This window comes from Caretta caretta, chromosome 23, assembly GCF_965140235.1.
Source record: "Caretta caretta isolate rCarCar2 chromosome 23, rCarCar1.hap1, whole genome shotgun sequence".
NCBI lineage: Eukaryota > Metazoa > Chordata > Testudines > Cheloniidae > Caretta > Caretta caretta.
The window spans coordinates 8,255,834-8,264,442 of NC_134228.1; positions in this window are offsets into that span (position 1 = coordinate 8,255,834).

Consider the following 8,609-nt stretch of genomic DNA (forward strand, 5'->3'; position numbering starts at 1 on the left):
GAGATTGTGCTGAGTCTATTCCAGGGCTGCAGCGGGGCTGTGGCCGGCCCAGGAGTGAAACCTCTTGCTTGAGCCCCTTGTGCCCCTTCCTGGGCTTTACACGCCCCCCAGAGCTCCAGCCGCCAGGGCCTGGACTAGCCTTTTCCCAACAGGGAGCCTGGATCCCAGCTGGTCGCGTCCCCCAGGGTCCACGGCTCAGAAGCAGAAATAACTGGGCTGAACCTGGACTGTGCCAGGGGCAGGACACCGGGGGCTGCGGGGAGGCCAGACCTGCACTCTCTGCAGCGCGGCCTCCAACTGCCAGCCCACCAGGGGTTGCTCCTGTTTACGGGGCCCGTCCAGCCCTGGGGTGCTGGGCTCCCAGCCTCGCTCGGGGGCTGCTCCACAGCGACTCTCGAAACAAAGAGCTGCCCTGTCAGTGCTGCTGCCCCCTTCCCACATGCTGGGCAGCCCTGGGCACTGTGGGGCTGGGACACTGCTCCTGGCATGGCTGTTCCCTCCGCTCCGGCCCCTCCTGCCAGTCTCCAGCCGCAGCCCCAGCTCCCATCAGCAGGCGCAAACCCCAGCTCCCCTCCCCTTCCTTCAGCTCAGGGCTGCCGGGCCTGCCTGTGTGTGACCCATGCGGAACCAGCACCCCCTTGGTTTCGCTCCACCTCCTCCCTCTGGATTGAGAGGCAGCACATCCTAGTGGGCAGAGCACTTGACTGCACCCATGGGATCTGTTCCACGCTCTGCCACTAACTGGCCCTGTGAGTTTGGGTAAAACCCTTTTCCCCTCCCTGTGCCTCAGTTTCCCCTCCCATCCTTTGTCTAATTAGACTGTGAGCTCTTTAGGGCAGGGACTGTCTGTCTCATGTTCTGTGTATATAGCACCTAGCCCAAGGAGGCCTCTTAGTGCTAATCTGACAGACCATAATCACACCCTCTGAGCTCGCCCAGCCCAGCCCAGCGGCAGGGTGGTTATGGTTTAACAGGAGATGAAATGATTCCCGGCGCTTCAACTTTTCATGTGCTGGAAGCTGGTTTATTGTCACTGCTCAGTAGCTCCCAAGCAAAGCAAGCACTAAGCCGCGGGGCGCTGAGGTAAAGGCAAATTGCACTTGAACTAAAAACCCCTTTGTGGGACTCTGCGACCCACCCGACGGGTCCTTCCCCGTCCAAACACTTTGCCCCCCTCGGTGAGAGAGGCTCGTGGGAACGGACTGTCGGGGCGAAAGGGGCGAGCGCTGAAAGCTTTGAGAGGCAGACCCTGCGGGGGCCAGGCAGAGCCGAGTGTCAGGGCTCAGGGACACTTGGGTTCCCTTTGTGGGGGGTTAACTAGCGACCGGTTTCTGGGGGATTCCAGATGAAATCTTCGCTGCAGAGCTCGGGGGGGCTGGGGGCAGAGGCGGATTTGACTCTGGAATTGATAATTGCTCAGACGTTTCACACGGGAATGGAGGCGATGTTTCCTGAGCTGCCCAGGGATTGGCAGGGCCGTCGCCACAGAGCTCGGCTGAGGCTTGGCCCCACCTCCCTGGACGCTGTAAGACCCTGGGCGTGGCTGTGTGTGGACCCAGGCTAAGCTGACATGCCCGTTGCGGGTGGGAGCGAGGGGCTAGGCCTGGCGTCTGCCGAAGGAAGTAGCCTGGGGGAGGCAGGTGGCTCCCAGGCGCCATTAGAAATCTGAGCCCCCGGGGGTGGGGGAGGCAGCAGAGCCCAGGGGAGACACAAGCGTAACCCCAACTCTCAGAGCCCTGCTCTCCAGGCCTCAGGAGGCAGCAGGTGGGTGAGAAGTGAGAGGCCGCCCCCTGCTGGGGGGCGGAGGTGTAGCTCAAGCAGGCAGAAGCCGCGGGCGGGGTCAGCGATGGGCGCAGGGGCTGCCCCGAGGCTGCAGGGACTCAGGCTTCAAACTCAGGCCACTGGCTTATGGCCTCATAGAGGGCGTCCCCGGGGCATTGGGTTGACTTCACGTCGCGATGCCCCTTCAGGGTGTAGCTTTCACTCAGGAAGCCCCTGGAGACAGCACATTGAATCAGGCTCTTGGCATCGGTCAGGGTGGTGTTGTCAGGGGCTGTTTCTGCAGGACACCAGCAGCCCCCTGTTAATTTCACACACGCCCCTGGCCCCTCTCTGCTGCTCAGGGGATGTGAATGTGGCCTGAGTAAATAAACATCCTCTAGCCCCGTTCTTGATTGACCATGTCAGTGTCTTTCTCCCCCACCCCACTGCATTTGGTAATGCATCTCCCCGCCTCCACACACACATTTGCTTCGCCACGCTCCCCCTCCCCCTCCCTTTCCTGACCCTGTGCCCCAGCCCAGTGCCCCACCGCGGTGGAACCAAGAGCAGCTGTGAACTTCCTAGTTCCCCTGGGGGCCTAGCAGGGAAATCTGTACAGATGGGAACCACGTACTGGACAAGCTGCCCAGGAAGCTGATTCCCAGTGACTTATTGTTCCAGTTCTTGGCATGGGCCCCCATGGTGCTCCAACCTCTGCCCTTGTAGACTCTGTCGTCTTGGCCAATCAGGAAGCTGCAGGCAGAGCGCAGTGTGAGACCTGCACAGGCATGTCGGCCGCACCCTCCCCTCCCCATCGCTCTTGGCAGCTCCCCCAGGGTCGTCGCTGGCCCGGCCCGGGTTTGAACCTGGGACCATCAGAGCTAGAAGCTCAATCCTCTGCCATGGAGCTAAAGACTCACTGAGGAAAAGGACTGGAATGGAGGGGCCCTAACCTGTATTGCACTCTTTGGCCATTAGGTGACGCTGTGTGTAACTCCCCTTATGGAAGGCACCAAGGGCCCCACCTGGACATAGCTGGGGGTCGAGTGAGGGCTGTAGCGGGCCCAGATGTGGGGCAGGAGAACAGTGCTGGGAGCCGCTGCCCTGCAGGAAATTCCCAGCTGGGTTTCCATCTCCTGACATCACCATCTCAAAGCATTTCACGGAGCAAAATCTCTGGCCAGGTTTTCGTTGCGGGGCATCAGGCCGGCTGCAGGGAAACGTGTCAATAACGCCGGCATGGGGCGGTGTCACAGAGGCCTTTGCTGGCCCCCACCCCTCCCCATTGCCACGGCTCCAGCCCCACACACAAATGCTGTAGGAGTGTAACTGTCCCAGGCTAGTTAACACATTACAGCCCCGGTGGGGGGACAATCCTCGGTGCTTACGGTGACAGCACTGCCGAGAACACATGTTAAACCAATCAGCGAACCCACCCGCCTGCTAATGGGCTTACCAGGGATCCCTCCCCTGACTCCAGCCAGGGCTCCGGCCGGGGTGCAGCCCGTCAAACCCACCCACGGGCTTTCCAGTGCTTCCAAGCTCAGCACAGCTTCTGCTGCGAACATGACCCCTGGGGATCTGTGAGTGCCGCAGGCCGGTCCCTGGATCTGGGAACAGGTCATTCGCAGCCAGTGTCTCGCTCCCCAGGGCATCGCTTCGAAAGGCTGGGGGCAGAGGGGGGAATTTGCATCCCCGCCTTGGCTGGTCGGTCGTTTTACAAGTGTCCTGTGATGGTCCTGACCCTTCCCAGGGTTTGCTGGAGTCACGTCTCCCCTAGAGGAATCACGTCCCATCCCCCCAGACCCATTTGCATTTGTAATACAATGAACTCCGGAAATACCCACACTTCGTCCAACCTGCTTTGTGCAGGGTCTGGGAGGAAACTGCTGTCTGTGGCCCATCTCCCCCTACAGAAGTGGGTGGAACCAGGTGCTGTCCGACTCCCTTGGGGAACTGTCACGGAGTCCCTGGGCGATGCTCTGGAACTGCTCCCCATGAAGCCAGTCAGGACTCTGGGGCAGTCGCCTTTCTGTGAGCAGCCTGTCTTCAGGACACGCAGCTCACACAGCTTCCACCTTCCTGGGTCTGACCTCGGAGCATTCAGCATCCTCTGCCCCTCCGTGCGCTTCCCACAGCGAGTCCGCTCAGGCGGGGCTCCTGGGGAAGCCAGAGGGTCCTGCACCCCAACTTCGCAGTCAGACGTGACTCTCAGCCAGCCAGTAAAACAGAAGGTTTATTAGACGACAGGAACATGGTCTAAAACAGAGCTTGCAGGTGCAGAGAACGGGACCCCTCAGCTGGGTCCATTCTGGGGGGCAGTGAGCCAGACAACCACGTCTGCACTTCACTCCATGTCCCAGCCAGCCCCAAACTGAAAACCCCTCCAGCCCCTCCTCCTCTGGGCTTTGTTCCTTTCCCGGGCCAGTGGTCACCTGATTCCTTTGTTCTCCAACCCTTCAGCTCTCACCTTGCAGGGGGGGAAGGGCCCAGGCCATCAGTTGCCAGGAAACAGGGTGTCGGCCATTCTCTGTGTCCAGATCCCTGCACACACCTGCCCTCTAGGGCTCTGCAATGATCATACACCCTTACCCCACCACCTAGATACTTAAGAACTGCATAGGGGAAACTGAGGCACCCCCACACTATTCAGAGGAAACATTAAGAACAGGCCCACTTCGTCACAGGAACCCATTGACTTAGTGCCTGGACAGGTTTCTCCTCTGCCTGGCATTTCTGCTATGGCCTGTCACAATGTCACGTTTTGACGTTACATTTAAGAAGCATTCTGCCATCACGCCAGCACCCGGCCTTCACAAACCCGCCCGGTCGGCTGGCAGCCTCCTGCCCCAGTTCTCTCTAGAGCCCCTGGGCCGATCTCTCCCACGCCCCTCCTTACTCGGGGTGCCCCCAAACCTTTTCCTTCCAGCACGCAGTTCATTTTCTTAACTTCCGACACGGCTCGGCTGCCTTATTAACAATGAGGCTTCTCCTGCTCCATCACATCCTCCGGGTGCTCCTTGCACTCAGCTGGCTTCCCCGATGCTCCCAGTGTCTCCGCAGCCAATTGCTCCTGTGCTGGCCGATGAGCACTTCCACCATCCTCTGCCCGTTTCTGACAACCCCCACGTCTGCACCGTCTCCTCAGCTCCTTCCCCTCGCCCGCCTTCCCCTTTCCTTGCGGCGCTCGCCAGCCGCCCGTTGACTTCCCCATTCTGCGGCTTCCCTTTCTGAGTATTTTCTGTCACTTCCTTAAGCTTCTGATTGAAAGCCTCGTGCGCCCGATGCTGAGCTGCCGCCCCGGGTCACGCTTTCCCCTCCACTCTCTGGTCAGCCTCAGAGACAAGCAGCACACACGTGTGATCCCACGGGCCGGCCGGACGCTGTGCGGCCCCAGATCCTCCATGCATAACAGCACATTGCTTTAAAAACAATCCAAGCCCCCTTTACTATTTCGGCCATTCTTTGCTCGCATTTTACTCTTGATGGAGTTAACGTTTCGCTGGATCTAGTCTTACATCTCTTCTTCAAACTTTTCCCCTCCCCTGTAGGCCCCTAGACCGTCCCAGCCAGAGTCTCCACACACCGCTAGGTCTTTACTCCCGACACAGAGGTTGTTACCGTGCCCGGTCCGGTTCCAGCCGGTAAACTTGGGTTGGAGGATCCCCCAGGGAAGCAGATTTATAACCAATTCAGCCTCGATCTTACTTCCTACTTAAAGAGACCTCAAGGACCCAAGCCCCAGCCAGTATTTATTAGTTATTAGTACAGCGCTCAAACAGAAAGGCAGATCCATTACCAAGTCTGCTGAACCAAATTTTGCAGCCGTTGACGTAAACGACAGACTGATCCCCGTGATGTCTTTTGCCATGGCTTGCATACAGCCTTGCACTGGGAAAGAGGAAGAGATAAGCTGGAACTAAGTTACCTATAAGTAGTCCAAGCAGTATGCAAGCCGTGGCAAAAGACATCACGGGGATCAGTCTGTCGCCTGCAAAATTTGTGTCTGGTAAATATCATAGACTTCCCAGCACACAATCACACATCTGCTGCTTAAGCATAAACTTTTACCATCACTATGTTATTTATACATTTCCATTTGTTTGTGGTTAGTACATTTCTCGCACAGTTGTGTGGCAACGCAAATAACAGAGCGCAAGGCTACAAATTTTAGCAAACTGGCAAACAGTCACTGTCTGTGAGAGTTTAGCAGCATTCCCAAAGCATCTCAGGAGTTTGGGTCACCAGTTGGCCTGAGGTCTGATAGTAATTTGGCCTCTACCAGTCAACAACCCTTTGTACTGGTATAACGGCATCCCCATGGATGGGGTGGGGGGGTGTTGTAATGTTTTAACTAGACCGGTCCAGTTAAAGTCCATAGACTTTTGCATACACACATGGCTGGCCTGTGGAGTGACCTTGGTTAAGTTACGTCCCCCTTGTGTGCCTCAGTTTCCCCATCTATAAAGTGGGGATAGTGATGCCAACTTCCTTTGTGAAGGGCGTTGAGATCTGCTGGAGAAAGGGGCTAGCTCAGGGCCAGGTGTTATAACTGGGGAGCAAGAGGGTCTGTCGCTGCCCCAGGCAGGTCGTGGGAGCTTCGTGGAGCGGAGAGATGGTGGCAGACATGGGTAGCAGAGGGCGCTGTGCTGGGCTCCAGTGGGGCGGGTTGGTGGCAGAAGGGGAGGTCTCTCCAGAGTCCAGCAACGCACCCAACAGCCACGTGCCCTGATGCCTGACCCCACTGTCATCGCCCCCAGCACGGCCCCCAGCACCTCTCTCATGTGTGTCGGGGGGGAGGGGATTTCTGCTTGGGCTGCCCCCACGCGCTGGTGCTTAAACTCCAAAAGGAAGCTTACAAGCAGTGGAAATCTGGACAGATGACTAGGGAGGAGTATAAAGATATTGCTTGGGTATGCAGGGGTGTAATCAGGAAGGCCAAGGCACAACTGGAGTTGCAGCTAGCAAGGGATGTGAAGGGGAACAAGAAGGGTTTCTACGGGTATGTTAGCAACAAGAAGAAGGTCAGGGAATGTGTGGGCCCTTTACTGAAAGTGGGAGGCAGCCTAGTGACACATGATGTGCAAGAAGGTGAAGTACTCAATGCTTTATTTGCCTCAGTCTTCACAGACAAGGTCAGCTCCCAGACTGCGGCACTGGGCAACACAGTATGGGGAGGAGGTGAGCAGCCCTCAGTGGTGAAAGTACAGGTTAAGGACTATTTAGAAAAGCGGGACGTGCACAAGCCCATGGGTCCAGATCTAATGCATCCAAGGGTGCTGAGGGACTTGGCTGATGTGATTGCAGAGCCATTGGCCATTATCTTTGAAAACTCGTGGTGATCGGGGGAGGTCCCGGACGATTGGAAAAAGACAAATATAGTGCCTGTCTTTGAAAAAGGGAAAAAGGAGAACCCGGGGAATTACAGCCTGGTCAGCCTCACTTCAGTCCCCGGCAAAATCATGAAGCAGGTCCACAAGGGATCCATTTTGAACCACTTGGAGAAGAGGAAGGTGATAAGGAACAGTCAACGTGGATTCACCAAGGGCAAGTCATGCCTTCTATGATGAGATAACTAGCTCTGTAGATATGGGGAAAGTGGTGGTTGTGATACATCTTGACTTTAGCAAAGCTTTTGATACGGTCTCCCAAAGTATTACTGCCGGCAAGTTAAAAAAGTATGGATTGGATGAATGGACTATAAGGTGGATAGAAAGCTGGCTAGATTGTTGGGCTCAATGGGTTATCAACAGCTTGATGTCTAGTTGGAAGCCAGTATCAAGCGGAGTGCCCCAGGGGTCGGTCCTGGGGCCGGTTTTGTTCAACATCTTTATCAATGACCTGGATAATGGGATTAACTGCACCTTCAGCAAATTCACAGATGACACTAAGCTGGGGGAAGAGGTAGATACGCTGGAGGGTAGGGATAGGGTCCAGAGTGACCTAGACAAATTGGAGGATTGGGCCAAAAGAAATCTGATGAGGTTCAACAAGGACAAGTGCAGAGTCCTGCACTTAGGACAGAAGAATCCCAGGCACTGCTACAGCTGGGGACCGATTGGCTAAGCGGCAGTTCTGCATAAAAGGTCCTGGGGATTACAGTGGACAAGAAGCTGGAGATGAGTAGCAGAGTGCCCTTGTTGCCAAGAAGGCCAAAGGCATATTGGGCGGCATTAGTAGGAGTGTTGCCAGCAGATCGAGGGAAGAGATTATTCCCCTCTATTCGGCACTGGTGAGGCCACATCTGGAGTATTGCGTCCAGTTTTGATCCCCCCACTACAGAAGGGATGTGGACAAATTGAAGAGAGTCCAGCAGAGGGCAATGAAAATGATTGAAAATGAAAAGGGGCACACGACGCACGAGGAGAGGCTGAGAGAACTGGGGTTATTTAGTCTGCAGAAGAGAAGAGTGAGGGGGGATTTGATAGCAGCCTTCAACTACCTGAAGGGGGGCTCCAAAGAGGATGGAGCTTGGCTGTTCTCAGTGGTGGCAGATGACAGAACAAGGAGCAATGGTCTGAAGTTGCAGTGCGGGAGATCTAGGTTGGATATTAGGAAACACTATTTCACTAGGAAGTTGGTGAAGCACTGGAATGGGTTACCTAGGGAGGTGGTGGAATCTCCATCCTTAGAAGTTTTTAAGGCCTGGCTTGACAACGCCCTGGTTGGGATGATTTAGTTCAGGTTGGTCGTGCTTTGAGCAGGGGGTTGGACTAGATGACTTCCTGAGGTCTCTTCCAACCCTGATATTCTATGATTCTATGAAATGCAAGTGGTGCAAAATAATAGCGAGATGGCGCCCTGGTGATGCAAATCCAAGGCAGCATCCACACTGGGGCGGTCAATTT